This window comes from Pinus tabuliformis, chromosome 3_2, assembly GCF_031772625.1.
Source record: "Pinus tabuliformis cultivar Carrire ecotype Pingquan chromosome 3_2, CPIR1, whole genome shotgun sequence".
NCBI classification, from domain to species: domain Eukaryota; kingdom Viridiplantae; phylum Streptophyta; class Pinopsida; order Pinales; family Pinaceae; genus Pinus; species Pinus tabuliformis.
The window spans coordinates 77,437,169-77,463,387 of NC_142302.1; the positions used below are offsets into that span (position 1 = coordinate 77,437,169).

Here is a 26,219-nt window from a genome sequence, read left to right on the forward strand (position 1 = left end):
GAATTTATCATCTCAACAAACTAAGGTAACTAAGAAAATTTAAAATTAAAATGACCCTAGACATATTTAGCATATTTAAAATGTTTGTATTAATAATCATATGTTCGATAGATTTTCTTTGACCACACAAGACTGAAACCAGCCTAGATCCATCTCAACTCTGGATCTTGAGAGGGGTCAAATCTCTCAAGCACTGAAAGGGGTCAAATCTCTCGAGGTGCACATATTTCCTCAAGTTTTGCACTCAAAAAAGAGGTTTGCACCAAGAAATTTGATCCCTCTTGGCGCTTGATAGATCCAGAATTCAGATGGATCTAGGCTTATATTATAATAAGTTTCAAAATTATGATAATGATGAAAAATATTTTTCAAAACTACATATTATAATAAAGCTCGAAACCATTATAATAAAAAAATTAAAATGACTTTATAATATCATTTATAAATATTAAATTTGAGTACAACAATCACAGTCATGTTTTACAACCGCATATAATTTATCTTTCTAAAATACATTTATAAACTATTTTTAATTATATATATATATATATATATATATATATATATATATATATATATAAAATAAAGTTAACAATCTTAATAATGAGGAATATTTTTATTAAAATTATTAATTATTTTTGTTTTAAAAAATATAATAAAAAATGCATTTTATTAAAAATATATTATCTTTTCCCCGGATGCGGGTGATTAATGTCGCCTGCACGGCGACGATCCTCTGGGCGGGCAAGTGCTATAGACACATGGCCTCCCACACTGCCAACGCAAAGCCCACCGCCAACATTTATGGTCATTTAATGAAGCGTGATTTAATGAAGCATGATTACCAAAATTCCTTAATGGAGGGAGAGAGCCGAGGCCACCTACTTCTGGTTCTGGACCTCAATATGGAGAATAACCTGCGACCTCCCCCTGCTCTGCCTCCTCTCGCCTGCAATTGCCTTCCCGCAGTGGCACAGCAGAGCTCCAGAACAGCTTCAGGGAGACACTGTCAGCTTCTATGCTGCATTGAGTTCATTGAAGGTGCTCATTTCTCCCATAACCCGCTCTGCCATTACCAATTTGTTGTCTCTGGTCTCAATTCTGCCTCTGGCACTCGTATTCCCCACTCCCCTGCCTTCCCAAGCCACTCCACCCCATCTCCAACTCCTACCCGCACCCAGTGTACTGGTATCTACCCTGTCAACATGCCCCGCCTCAGGCACAGAATGAGAAGCCACAGGGGAAGCAGTCGTGGGAGAGAAATACGCCCGCCCTCGCTTTCCCCGCCTAATTTAGCTCAGGCTAACTCCTCCTCGCCTACGTCTGCGGCTCCAAGCAGGGGTCGTTATCCTAATACTCGCAGTGGAAGGGGAAGGGGACAAGGCTAGAGAGCTAGACAAAGTCATATAGCGGAAACCCAGTACCCTCAAACCAGCTCTGAGCCATCGCTGAACCCCTCACATTCCACTCAATTCCAATTCAGATGCACCCTGAACTGCCCCTGTATCATTGCCATAGTCTCTATTGCCTTCAGGGAGGAGCCTCAACGCAATATTGTCCAGGCTAGCAACATTAGGAACAGGAATGGCGACAGCAATAGGAGCAGCTCGCAGGAGGAGGTTCGAAACAAACTGGAAGCAGCTCGCCCCAACCAGGAAGCAATGAACCCGACGAGTGAATTCCCAGGAGGACATGGGAAGGAGACAACAGGAACAAGCATTCCAGATGGCACTGGGAAGCGGGATGCCACGACCAGTGGCCAGCAGCAAACCGACGATGACCCATCTGATTATGGGTGTCCAATCATGGAGGAGACACCGCCCGAGGATGATCCTTGGGCTTAAGGGTGTCGCATCGTGGAGGAGACACTGCCACCTACTGACACCTAGCCGGCTCTTCTTCCTTCTCCAGGTTCCGTGTCATCAAGTTTTTTCTGATGGATGTCTCATGTGATGGTTGTTACGTGGCGTTTGGTTTTGTCTGGTTATTTTCTGTTATGCTGGAAAACTCTCAAACTTGGTTTTTTTTATAAGCTGGTTTCCCCTGAATGGGCAGCTCAAACCTTCTTGAGACTAGTTTCCCCACGTGGGCAGTCTAAATTTTCAATCACTGATGGCTAAAGCTTAGTTAATTCTCTATTACAGTTTCTGCAGAGGCTGGAACCTCCTTGTAACACTATTTTTGTATTTTTAATAGAATCAATCTTATTCAAAATATATATATATATATATATATATATATTATCTTCTTAATAAAATAAATATAATAAATGATTTGAAAAATATATAACATCCTAATAAGAATACGAGGGAGAGAGCAAATGCGGTGTATTTTTAATGTAAGATGTAAAGAATTTTGAATTTGTGTGGAAACCAAAACAAGCATCATATTCCCCCCGATATAATATTTTAAATAAGGAAAAGACGAAGACCATATAAAGGTCCGTCTTCAATGAATAACGTGGACATTTTATTTAAGCCGTAAAGACTTTTGAATTTGTGTGGAAAACTATACATAATATTTATATTCTTCGCTTTATTTTTCTAAAAGAGTATTGAAGATATTTTCATCAAAGTTCTTGTTAATTTGAGGTTAGTAATATATTAATAAATAAAAATAGTGTTAATTTTAATATTATATTCTTCGCTTTATTTTTGAAGGTGGGTCAAGAGATTTTTATAAAAAGTTCAGGTTAATTATAAAGTTAATAATAAATAATTAATTTTTATTTTTTAATTAATTTTTATTTTAAAATATAGTATAAAAATTTATTATAACAAGTGAGTTTTATATACTAATTCAATGTCTGGCTTGTCGTGATCAGCCATGATTTAAAATAGAATATATATATAGCAAATCAATTCCTGGTTTGCCCATGAATTTAAAATATAATATATATATATATTCTGGAGTATGGAAGCATGTTGTAATGTCTTGTCTTGTTATGTAACATAAAAATAAAATTAAATAATAACCCTATGTTAACTCATGGCATTGACACATGGTATTCATGTGAAATATAACTTATTTAAAGGGAAAAGACTCTTTAAAGAGGGAAAAATTGGCCTAGATCCATCTTAACTCTGGATCTACCAGGTGCTTAGAGGATCAAATCTCTTTTCATGGATCAAATCTCTTTTCATTCTACAAGAGGTTGGCACCTCAAGAGATAATCCCTCCCTACACTTGGTAGATTCGGAGCTAAGATGGATCTAGATTGGTTTAAGAGGTTTTGAAGATATTCTCATGAACAAATTGAAAGCAATTCATAAATCTATGAATTGCTTTCAATTTGTTCATGAGAATATCTTCAAAACCTCTTAAACCAATCTAGATCCATCTTAGCTCTAAATCTACCAAGTGCAGGGAGGGATCAAATTTATTGAGGTGCAAACCTCTTTTAGAATGAAAAGGGATTTGATCCTCTAAGCACCTGATAGATCCAGAATTAAGATGGATCTAGGCCAATCTTTCCCTCTTTAAAAAGTCTTTTCCATATAAATAAGCTATATTTCACATGAATACCATGGGTTAACATAGGATTAATTTTTATTATTATTATTATTATTATTTGTATTTATATTACATAACAAGACAAAACATACATTTATTATTATTATTATATCCTAAAAAAATAAATATTTATTAACTTTATAATTAACATTAATTTTTATAAAAATCTCTTTTCACACCTTTAAAAATAAAGCGAAGAATACAATATCAAAATTAACACTATTTTTATCTTTTAGGAAAATCTCTTAGCACATCTTTAAAAATAAAGCGAAGAATAAATATCAGAATTAACACTATTTTTATCTTTTATGAAAATCTCTTAGCACACCTTTAAAAATAAAGCGAAGAATACAATATCAAAATTAACACTATTTTTATTTATTAATATATTATTAACCTCAAATTAGTAGGAACATTGATGAAAATATCTTCAATACGCTTTCAGAAAAATAAAGCGAAGAATATAAATATTATGTATAGTTTTCCACACAAATTCAAAAGTCTTTATGGCTTAAATAAAATGTCCACGTTATTCATTGAAGACAGACCCTTTATATGGTCTCCCTCTTTTCCTTGTTTAAAATATTATATGGGGGCGAATATGATGCGTGTATATGTTTCATAAATTCAAAATTCTTTACATCTTACATTAAAAATACACCGTATTTGCTCTCTCCTTCGTTTTCTTCGTTTTCTTCGTTTTCTTATTAGGATGTTTTTCAAATCATTTAATAATATTTTTAATAAAATGTCTTTTTTATGTTATTTTAAACAAAATAATCAATAATTTTAATAAAAATATTAAAATTCATAATTATTAAGATCGTTAAAAATATATATTATTATTTTTATTAAATAATTAATATTTAATTATTATGTTCAAAATTTTAGAAAAATATATATAATTAAAAATGGTTTATAAATGTATTTCAGAAAGATAAATTATATGCAGTTGTAATTATAAATAGTTGTAATTATAAATAGTAAATTTGAGTAACGATGGTTATGATCGTTACTCAAATTTAATATCTATAAATAATATTATAAACTTATATTAATTTTTTTTTATAATAGTTTCCATCATTATATAATATGTAATTTCGAAAAATATCTTTCATCATTATAATAATTTTGAAACTTGCTGTAATATAAAACCCTGTAAAATATTTTACTATAATATTTAAGCATGGGCATAACATGTAACTAAAAAAAATATCTAAAAAAAATCTAATACTTACTTAGTGGAGAGGCTAAAAAGAATAATTTATTATTCATAATATTTATTTATCGTTACTCATTGGTCAATTTCCATATCTAGAATAATTATTTATTATTGATCACTTCCCATATGAAGAATATTTATTTATTATTACTCATTCTATTGGCTTATTATTCATAGAATGGCCACTTTCCATGTCATTTCTATGAATATTCCCGAAATCGGGAAAAATGTTAACAAATTTAGAGAATGTCAGTCCAGTCAAATCAATTCGTTTTTGCGTTTGAAAAACATGAGAAAACACACCACTTGCATAAAAGGCTGCCGACACTCATATTCCTCGCTTCCATTTCAATTAATGTTCACAGTAACCTTTTCTCCAAGAATAAATAGCAATAACTGCAACTCCAATCATCTGCAATTTTCGAAGGGGCACCTGCATTGCAAACTCACATTTCCCAGGTATGTGAATTATTTTTCTATTTCCTTCATCTTTTTCGCCGAACATGAAAGACATGCTTAGAGGTATTTCATTTCGTTTAGAAACTGGTTTAAATTCGCTAGCATTCAGTGCTAAGAAATTGAAATTAACTTAAAGATTGCAGTATAGTATGTCGGAACTGATACTAAATGCAGATCTAGAAACTGGTTTAAATTCGCTAGCATTCAGTGCTAAGATATTGAAATTAACTTAAAGATTGCAGTATAGTATATCGGAACTGATTCTAAATGCAGATCTGCAACACTTTGCCGGAATTGATCTTAAACGCAGATCGGCAACAATTTGCCGATAGAAAATATTTGTTCGCCTGACTACATTTCAGATAATGTTATCCAATATCATTAAATTAACAAATCTTTCTGATCAAATTTAAAGGGAACCGCTAATTAGCGTCCGCTTAGTATCCTGCCTGCAAATACCCTGTCTTCCCTGGAATCGAACTTTTGTTGCTCTGTCTTCGAGCCGCAGGATTAGTCTTTTTAGAGCGGACAGGGTAAAGAATAAAGTTTCAGGGGGAGAGGGAGGAGAGGGAGTTTTAGCGAAGAAAGTGTTTCTATTGAATTTCCGCTTAAAAACTTGAACATTAAGATTTAAAGGTGCGAGTTGTCGGACGTAAACATGTTGCCCTTTTGCTTCTTGATCCCTCTACTGTCACGCGTAAACAATAGCCTGTACAATTTACTATAACTATGAAAATAAAGATTAAAGAGATTTTAGGAATTCATGATCCTTCTTGTACTTATGAAGTCCTTATATGCTTGACCATTGATTGAATTAATCGCTGTCTTCAGCTCCAATGGATGTCACATTAGAACTGCATTTTCTTTTTGTTTGAATAAATTTTGAAGAGTAAGGGTTACTTTTGACTTTTTTTTGCTCTAGTGAACGCTCTGTCAAATTTATCTCCTTGTTTATTAGATTTAGATGGCCGGTTTCTCATAACGAAAGCTTTACGCTTTAAGTCATGGCTGTTCACAATGATAGGCTTTACGATTTCAGTCATTGAGGTCTCAATGACCTGGGGGAAGGTGTCTGAATGGTGAAAGACCATTGAATTTCTGTCAACTTATTAGGCCAGAGTAATGCAGATTAAAACCGAAAAATCTCTGTTTTTCCTTTGTCTTCCTTAGTGTGTTAATAGTTAGGCGTTATAACAATTGTTCTAGTTTTCGAATCTAACCCTATATATCATCAATAAAATAATACATATCACATGATATCTCAGTGTTTGATAATGTCCATGACACGATATAACAAGGATTGTAATTCTCCATCCTAAACTTATAAAGCAACTTTGCAGTCACGTAGTTGGATGGGGAAATAATGATTTTGTGCTACCTTTGCAAACTTGAATGCCTTGGCGGTGATGTAGTAAAGCTTGGGCAGCGATTTCAAACGTTTTGTGGAAATTCCTCTTCGTTGAAGTATTTTGAATTGTTGCATATTCTTGTCAAATCATAATCAGATACAACCATCATCATAATAATGGTTTATTTTTTAACTTAATATAAAAGGTAGGGTTTAAAGTATGTACTTGAGGATCAAATTGACTTATAATGACAAAATTGTTTTGATGCTAATTATTTTAGTTATTTTAGTAATAAGTGTAGAGGTTTTTCCTTAATTTATTTTTTGGGTTTGTATAAATCTTTTAGTTTTTATGGTTGTTCTATGTATAATAATTTTATTATTTTTTGGGTAAATTTTTTAGTTTTTATGGTTGTTTCATGTATCATATTTTTCTCATTTAGGAAGATATTTTGACATTCAATTGATGCATTCACCCACTAAAATGAGTTTTAATGACAAACTTTTCTTATAGTAGTCATTTTAGTAACTGCAAACATTTATTCCTAGTTTATTCCTTTTACTCATGCAAATCTTTTAGTTACAAGGCTCAATTTATATTTGTCAATAGATTTGTGTAGACTTGATTGACCTACATTTTGTTTGACACACTAATTCGAATCCTATTGTTTTCTTTCCTTAAGGTGGAAGTGGCTCCCATGTGCAATTTCTTCTCAATGCATTATATTCAACTTGCATTGCATCTCCTCAACTTTCCACTTGAAGAATTAGCCCCACAACTCCTAGTAGGTAGGGCATTTACATGTTGTCCCAATAATAGCAATAACATCAGATGTTGGTTGGAATAAAAGAATGGTATTTGTGATACTCAAATGTATGTTTCTCCAAATAGACATCTCCCCCACAACCCTATTTGCTTATTTATTCTCCTTTTTCTAAACCATTGACTAGATGAAAGGCCACACCCCATATTTTGTTCTTGGAACAAAGAAAGGTGAGATCCTCATGGGAGGTGAAATCATGGATTCCTTTTCATTGCCTTGAGTCCCAGATATGCATGTGGTTCTTGAGGATCGAGCCACACCATCAACAAGTTCATCTTTGGTCGTAGCTACCTCTTTCATATTTTTATCCTTTTCATAAATATCATCATGGGAGATTGGCATAATCATTGGGGTTGATGTGACAAAAATACCAACATCATACCCTAGGATTTTAGCTAAGTGGTACCTTAATTGGCTAACCCCTCGTCATTTGTTATTCAGATAATTTACAGGACAATCTTTGTCAGTTTGTCCCATCTTCAAGTTCATCATATTTCCAAATTGGGTCCAAAGAATTTGTCATGTAGGCAAGACAATACTCAACTTCCAACACCAAACCTAGGGAAAAATAAAATTTAGAAGAAAATGATCATCAAGCACTACAAGGAAAAAAAAAAAAAAAAAACTTGTTGGTAAATTGTTCGACAAGCCATGAAAAATAATAATAAGAGGCAAGCAACATGGACTTTGAAAACTTTGCATACTTCTTAAAAAAAGAAAGTAGTTAAGGGGGTAGAGTTTGAGGAACAAACATAGGATCTGAGAATATCATCATGCACAACTGGAATAATGTTTGGGCTTGATGCACCACAAATCCCAATATCATGCCCTAGGATTTTAGCTAAGTGGTACCTTAATCAGTTAACCTATCTTGTCATTTGCTAACCACACAATTTACAAGACAATCTTTGTTGGTTTGTCCCATATTTACTTTCATCATATTTCCAAATTGGACCCAAAGGCTTTGGCATATTGGAAAGACAATACTCGACTCACATCTTCAAACCTATAGAAAAAGAAAATTAAAAAAATATTGAACATCAAGGATTGTTGGAAAAAAAATAGCTTGTTGGTAAATTGTTCTATGATCCATTAAAAAATATAAGAGGCAAGCAACTTGGACTTTGAAAATTTTGCATAAATCTAATGAAAAATTAGTTAAGAGGGTAGAATTTGAAGATAAAACCTAGAATCTGAGAACAACGCCATAGGTATACAGCAATCGATTTGTGTTCTAATTAAAAAAGCTTTAATGGTGATGAGAGTAATGATTTAGCCCTCCTAAATTTGGTTATTGATAATGATAAGAATCTTCCCTCTGATTCATCAATAGTTGCAAAGACAAAGGAGAAAAATACCCAAAAATCAGCCTTTAAGATGCCTTAAATCCCCTTAGCATATTTTTTTCGATGATGTTGTGATTATTTGGTGTTTATTGAAAAAAAATCAAGCTTTAAGGGCCAAAATATCAAGAATGTTTGACATCATGATTATTTGTGATTTAGGTGTGCTTTTTATTCCTATTATCTAAAGTAACATCTCTACAAACAATTACTTTCTTGTTACTCAGAGCATATCACTATATGCTTTGGACTCTAATCCATGGCCCACCATATATATTATCTACTCTTATCTTCCATTATATGCTTATCTTAGTTGTGGATGTGAGTATAAGTTCTACAATCAAAAGGTTTGGAATTTTCATAATTGGAGTTTTCAACTTGACCATATTGAGATTTGGTAGCTCCAAAAGTATTTTTGAGTGGAAAAGCCCTTGGGGGCTTTGTGGTTTTGAGTTTTCAATGTTGGACCCAAAGGAGCAGGCTTGAAACCCAAGAAAATAAATTTAATTTAATTATCCCTTAGAGGAAATTTCAACCTAAAAGTGCCCACGAAATTTTCATGTAATTTCCATCCCATAATATGTAAACCAGTCAAAATCATTTAAATTTAAAAAGAGGTATATATTTTGGAGGGAAAAGAAGAAAAACTACTTTTTTAATTGTATTTTTGGCTTATCTCCTTATAAGTTTATTCAAACTTCAAGTGTAAACACTTGTTGGATGCGGAAATAAATTCCACGTCCGATAAATACTCATCATGCATACTTTTGAGAAGACCCACATTTAAAAAAAAAAATTGAAGATACATTAAAAATGAGTGTTCAACATTTTTTTAATGTATCTTCAATTTTTATCAATATGGGTCTTCTCAAAAGTATGCATAATGGGTACTCGTTGGATGTGGAATTTAATTCTGCATCCAACAAGTGTCTACACTTGAAATTTGAGTAAACCTATAAGAAGATAAGCCAAAAATACAATTAAAAAAATAGTTTTCTTCTTTCCCTCCAAAATTCATAACTCTTATTTTATTAGTTTAACTATTATTTTATTATTTTTCCTTAGGAGACCACTTTAAGGCTGAAATTTCTTCTAATGAGTCAAGTTGGTTCAGGTCGACTAGCAAGGCCAAGGGATACACCCATTAGGATTTCACATCCCTTAGACAAGTATAAATAGAGGCCAGGGGAAAGGCTAAAACATAATAATTGTGAAGGACACCACTTGTGTGGAGAGATCAAGGAGGAGTCACAATCGACTTAAAGGAGGGAGAAGAAGGATGAATTATGTGGAACAAGTCCAGAAGAAAAAATTTGTGGAAAGATTAGGAGCAAGGGTCGAAGTGTTGGTTGTAGGTTGTAGACCACATACAGGTCGCAGGGCTGAGGGCCTATTTTTTGGCTGAATTCTGGGACTGTGTTTGAAGGAGGCAGCAATCTCTGCTAGAGAAAGGTCACATCCCTGAAAGGATTGGTTTTCCCTAGCCACAACACTTAAAAGGTTTGTAATCTATAGGGTAATGTTCCCTAGTTACAACTGAGTAGGGCGTTGAAAGGTTAAGTGAAAAGTCAAGTGGAAGTCTAGTTGATAAGGAGATAGGTCGAGCTTAAGGGGACCCTAACCAAGGATAAAATGGGTAAAAACAAGGTTTGTTTAAGGTTACCAAAGTGGACAAAAATTTGTAGTCATGATGGATAGTGAGCTAGTTGCAAAGGACAACAATAGCCAAGGACAATGGGTTAAAAAGATCTGCCCAGGTATGTACAACAAGTAAATTAAGTGTTGTAAGTTTTTTCTTTTTGGTAGATGAGGACAAGCTAATGGACTAGGTCTCAACCCTCAATGTACAAGTCAAAGGATAGACCTAATATTGGCAATTGTATAGGGATTGTAAAGGACCATAATCCCTAGTATGAGAGCCCTAAGGTCTTCTTATTGGAGGGCTAATAAGAAATAAGTTTTGGGCCATAAATTCTTGTGTACTATATTGATATCATTGGTGTTATATTTTCGTTTTGCAAGTCATTTTAAAGTTAGGCACTACTAGTGTGTTTATGTTCCTAGCTAAGGCATAGACTAGACCTAGGGTACGTGGAAATTCTAACAAACCAAGATTTTTCTGGAGTCGTATTATGTTTACTTCATAGGACTTCATTTTAGCAAAAGGTTGTAGCTTGCACAACTTCTCCATGGAATTCATGTCCTAAATTTCACCCTTGTGACATGCACTGAACCATTTCCTTTTATGTTATATATTGTTCTCTCCCCCAGCCATTTTGATTTGTGGTGTAGAAAGAGGTTATGTCTATGAATTCCTTTTGTCTAAGATAAATCTAGGAATTTATTTGACATATACTTTCAGCCTTTGTTGGTTCATAGAGTTTTGATTTTCATTCAACTCTACTAGCACATTAAATTTAATGAAGCCTTCAAAATTTTGCGATTTCAATTTGAGGAAATATACCTATTTTTTTTCTTGAATATCACCTATGGAAATTGAGAAATATTTTGCTTCTCTTAAAAATTGTGTTCTCGTTAGATCAAAAAATTCATTTTGAAAAAGTTTTGAGTATATGATTTGCTTGTGTTGCATCATCTTCAAATTTGGTAATGTTTTTTTCTAGCTAAACATTCATTGCATATGCCTTGATTTCTTGAATTTTGGAAGACCTAGAGTCATGCTCTTCTTTTTCAGTAAATTGAGATGAAAGGAATGGCCTTGTATCTCTCATTCCAATGTTGATTTTCAAACATTCACTTGAAAGAAAGTTCTATTTTTTTTCAACTATGCCTTCAAATATGTATAGGTAGTTCGGTCTAACATTTCTAGTGCCAATCTCTTATTTTTGTTTTTTATTATACCTTTCTTTTTATTGAAGCCAATTATGTTATTTCATTACAATTTGACTTGTTAAAATTGAAGTCTATGTAATAGTTAGGTGCATAAATATCAATTTTGATTTAGTTAACTATGTTCTCTGAAATCTTCATAGGAATGGCTCCTTTTCCTTTTACTTTGTGCAAATTGTCATCTCCAAGTGTGACATTGTCAACACTTCAACTTTCAAATTTTGAAAACCACCCCTTTTTTTCTGACATGGTTAGTGTTACATGAATCTAGATACCAAACATGCTTAAGCGCATTTGAATGGGAGCTTATAATTAGATAATCATCATATTCTTATTCAATATACTAACTTTTGTTACAATTCCCTCTATCTCATCCTTTATTTCTATTTGCATTACCTCAGTTTCTTTGTTGATCTCTTTGTTTCTTATGACATTCTTCTTTGTTATAAGCATTTTTTCTACAATCATTGCAATATGTCTATGTACTGACATTGGCATCAAACATACCTTATATAGGGAAATTAATGCTTTCACCATTGCCACATCCACTTTTTCTATCTCTACCTCAACCATCACTTTTACCTCAACGACCCTCTCTAAATGAAATGATTTTGTTCGTTGGTTGACTCTTTTTTACATGCAATCCAAATTCCTCCAACTGAAGCATCCCCACAACTTCATCATATAGGTGAAAACATGTCTTGGAAGACATACAAAATGGTCACAAATTTTGCAATTTAGTTGGGGTAGTCATGAATTCATCATCTAGAATTTTCTCTCCACTGGCATGGAATTGTTTTAAAGTTCCTTTAAGTTAGTTGAAATGGTTTACAACAGTATTTGTGTCTACATCTTTGTGTATGATAATTGGTTTCTCATAATTATGACTCTCAATATGTTATTTGATGTTTGGCTTTGAATTTTTTTCATTCTTCATATTGGCCTTGAATATGAGACAAAGCACATCAAAAATAGGAACCGTGAATATGAAAAATGAATTTTTATTCTTCTTTGAACATGCATATGTCATTGGACTCAATTTGATGTTGTGCTTGCAATGAGGTCCTACAAATCCATGTACTTCATGAGGGTTTTCATTTTATGTTTCTATGTTGGATGTTTCTTCTCAATAAATTTATGAGAATTTGAAATCATGTTCAAAAAGTCAACATGCTTACATCAAAAAGTTCGGCCTACTTTGTATCTTCAAAAATGGGATATTGCTCAGAGAAAATTCTACCCCTTATGAAAAAACATCTTGCTCCTTTAATAAATTAAGGGACAAACATCTTGCTCCTTTCTCCAATAAATTTGGAGACAAACATCTTGCCCATTTCTCCAATTAATTATTGGAATGTAGCAAAGTATACCTCAGCTTTAAAATTGAGGACATGAAATTCAATCCTTTTTCATGTTCACAAGAAACTCTAATTGGAATTTCAAGCTCAGCACCCCACAACCCCTACCCTCCCCCCCGCCGCTGCCCTCACCCTTGCCAAAAAAAATGTTGATTGCATTGAATGTTTGAGATTACTACTTTTGAATTTTTGCTATTATGCTTTTTGGTGTGTCCAACGTTCTCAACAGTTTGAAATTTGCACATTGCCAGGCTAATTCACGACTCTATTTCCATCATCAAGTCTTATTTTGTTTGCAATTTAATGGGAATGTTAGTCTTTGCATTGCATCTTCCTTGTGTTCTTTTGGAAGCTTATATTTGACAATCTCATTGTCGCCTCTATTTTTGTTTGCTAGTCTACTTGTGTTTGCAATTTTGTCGAGGAGCTTCTCTCTACGTTGTATCTCTTTTCTGTGATTTCTCTTCTTGTGTGACTTTTTTCTTCTCCTAGTGTGTTTTCTAAAAGTGGGCTTCCGCTCATCGAATTCCTTTATATCCCTTTGTTGGATTCTATTTATGTATTTACATTCTTTTTGTGTTTAATAGGCTTATCATGTATTCTTTGTGTTTGACAACTTGTTTTTTGTTTTTCTTTTTTTGTTTGTTTAATATTTATAAAAATTTCCTGCAGGTGTTTGTATTATTTGTGTTTAACATGCTTATCATGTATTCCTTGTGTATTTGACCACTTGTCTTTTCTTTCTTGTTATTTGTTTAATCTTTATCAAAATTTCCTATGCTTAAGACTTCAAAGAAGAAAAAATACACTTTTCTTTCAAAGTTTTCATTTTGACTTTTTTTTCTCCTTTTATCTAGCCTCTAGGTTTATTTACTAATCTTTAAGTGTTAGATGTGTGAGAAAAAATTTGAAATGGTCAAGTGCATTGTAATAATTTGATTTGTAATGGTACATATAATTGTGTTCAAAGTTAAAAAAGGGTTGTACATTGTGTCTAAAATCAAGAGTTGTAAGAGTGTTAAGATGCTACTTTAAATATGTTATAAAGTGATTGTGTTAATTATTTTTTAACTTAATATAAAATTAATTTAAAATTTGGTAAGAATTATTTTAAATAGATATAATTATATATATTAAATGTTACTACTACAAAATTCAATTGTATTATAAATATTTAAGGATAAAAAAAAATTATAGATTTAAAATTACAATTTTGATAAATATTATTTAAGATGATGGTATATTTACAAAAAGGGGAAAATTAGATATTATTTTTTTAAAGTAAAATATTTCATTATTTATTTATTTATTTTCATTGACAATATCTATTTATTATTTATTTTTTTAACTCTTGTATGCAAATGTATATTGCTTGATTTCATAAGGAGCATAAATGTACGTTACCTAACTTCATGAGATATAAGAAAAAAAGAGAAAAAATTAATTAGTTGTATTAACTTGATGTATAATGGTAAGTCAATAGCCATGAAAATACTAATGTGTCATTTAATTTATGTAATACTAAGAATTTGTAACACCAATAAAAAGTGGAAGTTGCAAACATATCACATAAATTTTGAAACAAAAAAATAGTTTGGAAACCCTTGATTTCATCTATTATGTGAAAAATATTCTCAAATTATGAAATCTAGACCATCCATACATTTTTATTTTCTAAAGAATGGAAATTATGGAAGCCCTATTCCAAAATAAATATATTGAAAACTATATATAAATAAACATTATATCTTAACACGATAGATGGCATATTTCAAAAAAAATTAAGATAGTTGAGATAATGTTTTCATTGCTCCATGTTGAGATAGTGTTTTCATTGGTCCATGCAAAATGATGTCATCGCTTTAAAAAGAAATACAAGAAAATACTCCCAACCTTCCATTTCTGAATTACCATTTATTAATTTCATGTATAATATTGATATTTACAATTGAATTTTATTTTATGTATGTTATAATATTTGTTGCAGATTTATAACTAAATATATGTAATAACTTTATGTATAATGTTGATATTTATAGTGTATAAATTTATTAGGATGGTTTTATATTTAATATATTGATAATTAGGTATAAATAAACATTATATTTTAGATAGAAATAAATATTATATTTTAATATAATGGATAACATATTTCAAAAATATTGAAAACAGCACAAATGATGTTTTGACAAGCCACACAAATAACACTCAAACATATTTTATGTTATTATAGAAATGGAAGGTTTTAAGTATCTTTTTGTGTTGTTATTAAGGTCATAGCATGATGTTGTAGGGAGCAACCCATTTTTTAACCATAAAAGTTGGATAAAACTAGTACCGACAGCCCACAAGCCAATATTAGTGGTAACTTGTGACTTGACAAAGATCAAGTCTTCTGGAAACACTAGATCCCACTCTAAGAGATACCTACCCTACCCTTAAAACCACATCACAACATATCAATAAATATATGAAAGCTAATATATCCAAAATCCCTCGACATTTTAAAAAGTACCACCCAAAGACAATGCTCCAAAGGTAATGCTTTTGCCATACATGGTCATTGTCCTCTCTTGTTGGCAAAGTAATAGAAAACTTTGTAAGAGGACTAATGTCCAAAGTCCTCCTCTAAAAATAACACTACCCAAAAGTGATGCTTTTGTCGTCCATCACCACTGCCCTCTCTAGTTGGCAAACTAATAGCAATCAACAAAGTGCATTATGTTGATATTGTTGCTCGACATAACTATTTGACTTACGAGGCTATACAGTGGATCGAGAGAGACTGGACAAGGGAAAAATGTTGAGGTAATGTTTTTTTGTATACATGGTTAATGTTGCGCTCTGTTGGCGAAATAATCAACAAGATTGTTGCTCGTTATCTCCCAATTTCACCCTCTTATTGTCGAAGGATGACAATATTGCAAAAATCTTCGAAACGCAGTCTAGTGAGTGTCCCTATGCCAACAATGCCCCTCTCACTCTAGAATCAATGATTCTGATTCAAGCAAGGTGTTCCTATAATGCATATCTTCAACTAAGATCTCGTACTCAAGATATTGTAATAGTGATATTATAAAAAAAATATTTTAATAAGGCTTTGTGAGGATCTTAATTCACGATTGGTTGGTCTCTGTATATATTGGACAAACGAGTCAAAATGTTCATAAACAGAGGAAAAAACTTGCTCTCAAATGGGGAGCCTGAACTACTTCCACTTGACAACTCGCGCAAAAAGAAATTTAAGAGGAAAATGGTAGATTAAACATCCTGCTAAATATTTATTTCGGATCATGATATCACATTATTTAATGATAGCAACGAGTGATGAAAGAATCTTCATAAAAACCATGAAAGCCACAAAAGGCAAGTAGTCGAAACAACAGGTCATTTTATTAATCACAGTTGCTTGATTACAGTAGTCTGGGAAATCTAATATCCAATTTCCTCTCAATTACAAACAAATTCTAGGGATTGAAAAGAATCCATGTTTTAACTCCTGTCTACCCTAAAGTTCTAGTAGGCAGAATCTTCTATAGATTAATAGGGCAGACTGTCTCTTACAAGCTCCTTTGTGGTGACTTTGTAACTCTGGACATAAAAGCGTGAAAAAAGGTGTGGGGATTGATACATTAAGAAACCAAGAAGAATAGAAATCAAGATACAAAAACCCAAGGATAGTTACCAGTGTTAGAAGAATCTTTTGATTCATCCACCCTTTGTGGTTAAACACACAAGCATAGGCATCAGGCATGCCAACTAACCATTTGAGAGGACGAAGCCCATCCACAATGTCACATATATTTATCCAAGAAATTGTCTAATACATGGTTGATTAAGGATGGTGTTCAATTTTGCCTACAAACCACTTCCTCAACATTCAAGTATTTACAATAGCTTTTTGTTGTTGCTAAGCTTCACCAACCATATCAACATTTATTTCTCTTCTAGTGGATTCCATCTTATTCTTACCCATGTTATCCCTTTTGGTTTCATAGGCTTTTGTTCTTGGCATGTCTAATTTTTATTTCCGGCCTCATCATTAAGCATGTGCCTTCCCTAATTATGCAATCTCACATCTCTCGTTCATTTTTAGTTCATCTCATCTTGTTTTCTCCACAACATGTCCTTCACATTTGTTTTAGTAGTTGTGCTTTATTTTTTTAAAGGAGGATTGACCCTTGGTTGCCTTATTATACTCCTACCCTTTTAATTTTAAATATTGAACCTTCTTTTAACAAAAAGATGAGCCAATACATCCAATATTAGTTAAATACATGGGGGGCACTTGCCACGTGGTGGTTTATGATTGTTTTAATTGTATGCTAAATCATGTTGACTTATGTACCCAAGGCTAGCTGAACTTGTTACATGGTATGCTTTGATTGGTTCCTCTTCCCCGGTATGAACATTAATGTATTGCCACATGTATTCTTGTACTTCTTTGGCACCCAAAGGCCATTGGGGTAAATGAACATAAGGGCATAGAGGGGTCCTTTAGAACACCCACAGAAATAGCTTGCAATCGTTCACCCGTTGGGGTGGGCTATCTAGGAAATATCAAAGAAGAAAGGGGAGCGCCCTTTAAGACTAACAATTTTTTTGTTAACCCTAGTTGCACCCATCTGCTCCCCCCCTTGCACCCCAACATGATGCACATGTCTATGCACCAGTGGTCCATTTTGCTTCTTCCAGTCAATCCAACTATGCACTTGCATTGCTAAAGTATAGTTGCTATGAGGTTTTCCTTGTGGTGCCTCACGATTTGTCTACTTGTATATTTATATACTCAAATGGTATGACCCCTAATCTTTGTTGATATCATCTTCTCATGTTGCCTCATTTGATCTGCCCACTGGTGCCATCAAATTCTTCCTATTGCGCCCTGTATTGCCAACTTGTCATGCCCCATGTTGACTGTGTATTTCCACCTGTTATCCATGTCACCTCAAGTCTTTTGAGGCTTAGTGGGTTTGTGGGGCACTGGGGTATATGATGTTTTGTGAATAATCCACTAGGATCCATGCTTGTATTTAAACAATGAGCCAATGTTGTTCAAGGAAGAGAATATGGCAATTGGAAATGTTCTTGATACTTACCTATTTCACCTTATTGACCATTACATGATGGTAAGATAGGAAATCATTTGAATTCCTTGTCAGTAATGCCCGTTACTATTACCCCACTTGGACCATCCATTGAGTAGAGATAAAATGATGCCAAGTGCTTGCTAATACTTAACATTTTCCTATTGTTGGAGCATCAAGGGATCAAGGCATGGGAAACCTTATGGATGGCCCCCAACAAAGGTCCATTGCGTTGAGTCACAATGTTGACCCCTCAAACCTACCACATCATTCTTTGTACATGTGTTATCTCTAAATTGGTTCACCTAACACTATCGTCATAATTTTTTATGATCTCACTAGCTTACATGGACACCATGATGTTTCCACCTGGCACGAGTGAAGTTACATTGGCTTTGTCCTAAAGACCTAACTATTGACCTCATTATTTATAGTTATCTTGTTGTCCTACCTTGCCATTTGTCCTTAACATGGTTTTCATTGATTGTTCCTTGATTTATAAACCACCTTGGGTATTCCAATGGTCAATTCATAATGCTATTTAACACCTTTTGTGATATCACTACAACAAGTACAATGATATTATACCTTGTTGCACAAGGAGCTATTTATGCTTAACCTTTATGAATAATGATAGCACACCATTCTAATTCTTTGAACTAATTGAGATACTAAGGACAAAACTATAGTAACAAACATATCGTAGGGCACCATGGACATAAATTTACCTTGGAGAAATCCATGAGGGGAAAAGATTTAGCAAGAAATAAATAATTACATCTTTCTCTTTTCATCTTCTGGATTAGAATGCAAATTACAAAGAAAGATATCTCACTATTAAGTAAATGGTAATTGTGATGGTTAACTTGTTGAGATCATAACTTTTTCATGTGGACTTTGTTTGGCCTTGCTAGTTTTTTGGTTAGAAGTCTCTTCATAAGTTCTAAAACGAAGAAAATCCAATACCCATTTTCCCCTTGGTTTATAGCCCCAAAATGTTGTTAAGGTCCAAAATTTAGCCCATAATTTTAGGACTAGAAATTACCAAATATGGGATTGATCCTACAATGGCCTCTACGAGATTACAACTCTAATTTTTCCTAGTCCATACAAAGGTTAGAAATAAATACAAAGATACTACCTATTTCTAATCATGCCTTCCCATTTTGGTATGCTTTTGGTCCCAAAAAGATTTAATTCTAAAGGAGATGAAGAAATTTTCCTCAACTTTGTCCCTAGGCTATTGATTGGCTTTTCTTAGTAGTTTCCCTTTCGTTTTGATTTGCCAAAGTTCTTTATGACCCCTTTTGATCAATCTGATATTCTTCCACTAACCCATCCTATACATTTGCTGCCAAGTTATGGTAATACTTGCCCCTTGTTTCTTCATTGAGCATGCTCATAAAGTTACAAATTTTCTACATTCACCATTAATTAAATGCATAAGTATGGAGGCAGACTTCATTTGTAAAAATTGTTGCTTACCTATGCTAACACTTCAAAAGGCCCATATCTTATGGATTTGATTTTCTTTCTAGCTTCCTACAAGATTTCTTTCTTCAGGTGCAACTAGACTCAATCTCCTACCTTGAATGTCTTCTCTATCTAGTGTTGGTCATGCTTCACCTTGTACTTTTCCTATGACTCCAATCTCTCATGGAAATGCAAATGGATTTACCTAATTTTATCAATGAATTTTCCTTTAACCCATCACATGAGGCTTTTATGTTCTTTATTTCATGTTTCCCACATATAATGTTTAAGGGTGAAGGTGGAAAATATCCAAAATAGATCTGGAAAAGGGATTTATAACGGAAGTATGCATGAACCTATTATAGGAATTCTACATGTGGACCAGATTTTCATATCAAGCCCTTGGGTGCTTCTAGTTGTGACCAATCAAAATTTGAACCAATGTCCTACTCACCAATTCTACTTTCCCATTTGTTTGCATATGGAAAGTTGTAAATCTATTTATTTTGTATCCATCTTTTCCCATAATGTAGTTGAAAAAGTGTCAAGGACTCTTATATCTCATATGAGATGATGCTCCTTGGTATCCCAAGATGTTGTTCGAGGAATCTTGCACATTCACCTTTGAGGTCCACTTTTTATGGTTATTGACTTAGTTTGGCGAGTGTGCCATCTGATCTTTGCTATGTTTTGTATCACCTCAACAATCCAAGGAAGATTAGTGCTCCACCTTATTGAGTGCTCCCTTAACATGGTCATATGCATATTTTGTCGATCATGGTTTGGGAGTTGAGCCTCTTGAAGAGTGCTCCAAGGGAGAAAGAAACGCATGGAAACGAGCACATTCCCTAAGGCCTAAATAACACCCTACCTTGAGGATCGCTTCCATTGACTATGCATTTATCATTATCTTATTTGGAATGGTTATTTTAGTAGATATCTTGAAGAGTGCTCCAGGGAGAATGAAGACAATTGGCATGACAAACCCTAGCATATGATCAAAGAAGAATCTTTCATGAAGGCAGTTTGCATAGAAAGGTGACAAATGGCACCAAGATATGTTCCAAGCTTCTTTCTTACCTATTTTATTATTTGTTGAGGAGCACCCTCCTATAAGAGACTTATTGTTCTTGTACTTTAATACTTGTCCTAGGAGAGAAAGGTGGATCTATAATTCACTTAATAACGTCTTATTGTAGGAAAGATTGAGCTAGATTTCTATATAATGAGACGCACCTTTGACATGGTAGGATTGATAGGGAGATCCCATCCAAGCTTGGTTGAAGATGTGTTGGAGGATGAAGTCAAAGGGATTGTAGGTGTGAGATTAATCATCTTCTTTTGCATTTTCATGAATGTATTTGATTTCTAATGTTATTCTTGCAAATATGTTGTAATGACCTTTTGAAGGACATTTTTGCTCCAAAGAAAGAATAAGCTTGAGTTGAAACCCTCATTATGACTTCTAGTTCACCAATGTTCAATATTGGGTTTGTTATATGTCAATTATGTGAAGGGTCATTGCTATCATTAAGGGAATTTTGAGGTAACAAATGAGCCTCAAAATAAAATAAATGTCTTATCAATATCAACTTTAAAGAACCAATAGCATTCAAGATCATGATGTCAACCATAAGAATAAATAGTTTTGGAGGAAGAGAAATAAAATTATTTTTTCTTGTATTTTTAGCTTATCTCTTGGTAGGTTTGCTCAAAAGTTCAAGTGTAGGCGCTCAGTCGATGCAAAATTAAATTTTGCATAACTCTCATCTTGTACCTACAAAACATAAATAATGTATTTGTTGAAGTTTGTATAAAAAAGTAACCATCCACTGGAATACATGAGTCGTCAGTCGCAGAATCCGTCAGTTCTATAGGAAACTTTTTCTCATACATCATTCAACAACATATCGTTATACTTGAACATTCAACTCCCCCTACATTAACAACATTCATCAACCTAGATTTTCTTTGGATTACCCTTAACCATACTCTAGGTTTTCTTGGATTACCCTTAACCACACAAACCATAGGTGGTTTTAGCTTACCACAAACATACATTACATCAAGTGGTTTCGGATGACCACAAACCTTCTTCTCTCACAACAAGTGGTTATTGAGAACCACTTCCTTTCTCATGACAAGTGGCTATTAACCATCATTGCCTCTACAATGGAGGTATACTTGACTCATCAGGTTTTATATTACATTGATCCAAGTACATTCAATTTAAAATTTCATTCATGCCCATTTAGCCCTTTGTTTTCCATATCAAATACATTATTTGGAAACCAATAAACTGCTTAGGAATGTTATTTTCCATGGATTCACTGCATCTACATCTTAATTTTGAACACACAATATTATTATTTACCTTGCTTCATGTCCTTCTCGCCTCTTCATTTCATCATTTTCCATGCCATTCTCTTTCTTGCTGCAAAATTCTCTCTATCGTCATCTTCTTTCATCTTGCTTTAAGTGCATCATCATCTTTCTTTGGTTTGATTGCACTTTTCTCTATCATCTTTTAATGTTATGGAGTCTGCTTCTTTATCTCTTCATCTATCTACTTCATTCACAAAGTCATCTTCTTATTTTTGCATCTTCTTTGTTCATGTTGCTTGTGCTTTCTCTATCATATTTTATTCATGGAGTCTGCATCTTTTTCTCTCTTTTGCATCTAATTTTATCATCTCCTTACATAATTATTCATATGAATCTTCCTTTGTAATGCTTGCATAATAATTATTTCATGTGGGATGGACATCTTCATCCAACAAGACACTTGCAATATTCTTCATTCATTTACAATTACAAAATCTATTTCTTATTGGGTTGTATATTGTCCAACAAGGAAACCAATGATGTTCGCTTGGAAAACTTAATTGATGCACCAATGACATGACTTCACTTTACTTTGACTCCATACCTTCAAGAACTGACACATAATGACTTGACCATAAATTTAAGCCTTCATTGTTGTGTACAACCGATAATGCACCCTTCTTCAAATTACACTGTTAACTTCTTCAAGATTGAACTTTTACATGACTCCAATTTCAAACTTGACTCACTTCATTACACAAGGAAGACTTCACTACATAACTAATATTTTTTTACTCACATATGGACTTGACTTTTAACTTGGATTGCCACCTTAATTTCAACTTATGGCTTTGGCTTTGACTAAAAAAATAAATTCAACTTTCACATGACTCTTATCCTACAAATAATTCTCTAAATCTTGCAAAGTTTTTCATGACACCATGAATTCTTACTTTGAAATGATACAAACTTTTTTCTTCACAAACTACAAGACCCATACTTAATTACAATCATAGAGACAAAGAGTATTTAAATAGCACACCTTCGATAACTACAACTCTTTTGGTAAATGTCTTCCCTTTTGTTTCCTTGTACTTGATAATAGAAACATGCACCATGCCATTATAACTTTCATTACAAACTCTCAAATGTGTTTTCCCTTTGACTATGTTCATTATAAAAGCAATATGATGGTTACCAAATTGTACCAATCTTACATTGTCCACACTGTTCTCCACATAAGACACAATGGCTTGCAAATTCGCTAAGAATCTTGCCATCTTTTTCTCGTCTCCATATTTAGAATAAATTGCTTCCCAGCATCACTAGTTATAAAAAAAATTACTTCTTCCTTGTTCTCCATTATCGATATATCATCCTCATTTGCATGCCACCTCCCTGCCATCCATTTAGCTCCATTTCCACACTCGCCAATTTGATCCATGATTCTCTTAATATGGATGCCTTTTAGCTTATATGAAATAGTGGCTTCATGCAAATAGAAACAATGATTGTTATGGTATCTCTTTAGAGCACGATGGCTCTTCTATATCGAAACAATTGTGGCCCTTAAATTTGAAATGATGGCTCCTACAAAGAAAATGAGAGTTACAATTGGTATGCTCGATGACAAATATGGTGTTTCTTACAACTCAATATCTAGCAAGGACAATTATTTTCTTAGGTAGCTGAAAATCCTTCTCAATAGCAACAAACGAGTCATTTTTTCCTCTCTAATACAATTTTTTTATTGATTAAAATAAGAACTCCCTCTGCGTTCTGTGCCATGATCACACCTCATGTATTCTTTGTCTACCTAATATTTTCTTTTTGTTTACCAGCCTCGATATTAGACTATTACAACATACTCAGATAGCAACCTCACGTCAATTCTTTCATGTTTGGGATCCATTTGTGGCTTCTTATTTCCCAATTGAAATCCTATGTGCTTGCCTCTAATGTCGTAGCTAGGATCAACATCTCTATTTGTAAAACTTCTTTTGGTGACTAGTCTCCTTTGGCTTTAGGGATCATGAACCTATAAAAAGCACAAACTATCCATGGGGTCAACAATTCATTTCTATTGTTTACGATTTATCTTCATTCAAGCGCTTTGATGTCCAAAGCAAATACATCACTGCAAAAAGAGTCTACACCCATCTAAGCTAGGTCGTTGGGATCAATTTCCCTCCATAAACAATGATATATTTCCTATGGTGAAGCACGCAAACATGCTGTGAGAACTGGGCTTCCTTTCTCCCTTCTCCTCGCATCCGTCAAACACATAGACTAGTTTCAGGTTTCTTAATATCTTATAGAACCGTCTCATTAATGCCATAACACATTCACTTTACAACTGGCATGTGGCCTCCTCCATCAATCTTCAAACATTCTTTGTCCTAACTTTGCAATTCTCCTCCTCTCATGTTGATGGTGACTTCTCCACTTTGGTACAGAGTCAAGCTCTATCTTGAGGACCATAAATGTAGCTCTATCAACGATCACAACCACACATCATCTAGATGATGTTTGCTCACTATGGTTAGGTCACCCATGCCTTCATCCACTAGCATATGGTTGCACGTCAAACCACTTCGAATCCTCCAACACCATTTCTTTAACAAACTCTCAACAATTTGAGCTCAACCCGATTTACATTCTTCATAGACACATTTATATGGGCCAAGATGGATCATTGGCTCTAATACCAATTGTTGGCTATAATAGCCAATCATGAAAAAAGGGACATAAAGAATTATATTCAAGAAACCCCCAAGGGAAATTATATTAAATAAACATTCTTACATGTGGTTGTATTGTACAAGTGGTCACAATAAATAATGATAGGTGATCGTAACAATTGTGTCCAATTAGATTTTTAGTTCAAACCATTTCCTCAATTTTGTCCACAATATCTCCATTAATCTCTCCATAAATCTCTTAAGAAATATTCATCCCTAACATCACTCATTTCTTCAAATCTCTCATTCTTACATAGACTTCTATTGTTGGTCTACTTTGTTACATTTTCATCACATAATTTAGATATTAATTATTATTCACAAGTAGGAGTTATTCCTACAAGAAAGAGCAAGATGTCTGAGCTCTTTAGGCCTAGAACTGACAATTCCAATCTCAAATCTATATGTGTGATATTCTAAGATGTCAAAATCAGAATTAAACCCAGAAATTTATGTCTATTTAAATAATTTGAGACCGGCGAAAATAAAGAGACCTAAACAAATAAAAATGTCTAGGTTTTTTATGCTAGAAGTGGGATGATTTGCTTTTAAACTATCTAGAATCAGTTGAAACCATTTTTCATATTTTATTCCATGAAAAAAATCAGATCTAAACAATATATCATTTTCCTATTAAGGTATTGCAACAAAGCACACTGCAAGGCCCTTTACAAGCAAGACATACTAGGGTTTTGAGGAAATTTCATACTAGGGTTTTGAGGAAATTTTCTAATGATTTTATTTGCTTGAGGTAATGAGAGCCAAATTTAGGATCTATATACATACATATATATGTGTGTGTGTGTGTGTGGTTCAAATGAAATCTAACTTTTATGATAATTTTCTGCAATAAATTCCAAATTGCAAAAACACAAAAAAAGGAAAGCGATGAATTTTGGGATTTTTTTGGGTTGGAAAAGGAAGTCGGCTAGTGCCTTGGCTTGTTTTGGGCAATGGGGTGAAGATACACCTTGAGGGGACAATTCTTCTAAGGATCTAAAGGGAATTTAGGGATATCAAAACAAGATCCTACAAGTCCTAGATCTAGTGAGGAATTGTTACAAGAAAATGGAAGTGAGTGAGCAACGCCTCCAAAACTACTATAGAGTTATTTCACATGATTAGAGGATGAATGTTTCTTTTTTCACAAGGAATAGTAAGACCAAGACTTATACACTTTGAGCAAATAAACAAGAGATAAACTTACCTCTCCAACATAGTGATACCACTACTCTATGGTGCCTAAGTAGCTTTTGACAACTCCAAAACTATAATAGAACCCTGACTAGTATGCTCCAAGAATCATTTGCCATATTTCATGAAAGGTTGATCATCTATCACCAAAAAATCCTTAAACAAGAGACAAGTTCAAAAGAGCCTTATTCCAAATGCTTCCAACCAATTTATAAATGAGGAGGCAACACTTATTTATAAGAGGAGAGCTCAACAAGCTCTACAATAGAAGAGCATTAGATCTTAACAAACTCCTAATCTATCCTAAAAAAACTAATATCCTCTAACAAACAAAGGAGGATAGTTAACAACAATAAAATATAGTGGACTAATGCCACATGTGCAATACATGAGGATAGACACCCATACAAAGTGAACAACCTCCTCAAAATTGGAATAGAAATGTTCAAAATACAACAGAATCCTCCCTCTAGGGAGGTTGA

General features: G+C 33.5%; 1 protein-coding gene across 2 annotated transcripts in view; it reads left to right on the plus strand.

Moving 5' to 3' along the window:
* The first annotated feature begins 5,038 nt into the window (after positions 1–5,038).
* Positions 5,039–26,219, plus strand: part of LOC149179933 (ras-related protein RABC1-like) — a 270,374-nt gene continuing 249,193 nt past the window's right edge. Inside the window, exon 1 of one of the 2 annotated variants that reach the window (XM_089415850.1) lies at positions 5,039–5,194. The gene's annotated coding sequence lies outside the window, so the exon portion shown is untranslated. Of the gene's footprint in view, positions 5,195–20,774; positions 20,797–26,219 lie in introns of those variants that run through there. The other variant, XM_089415851.1, reaches the window with a different exon arrangement.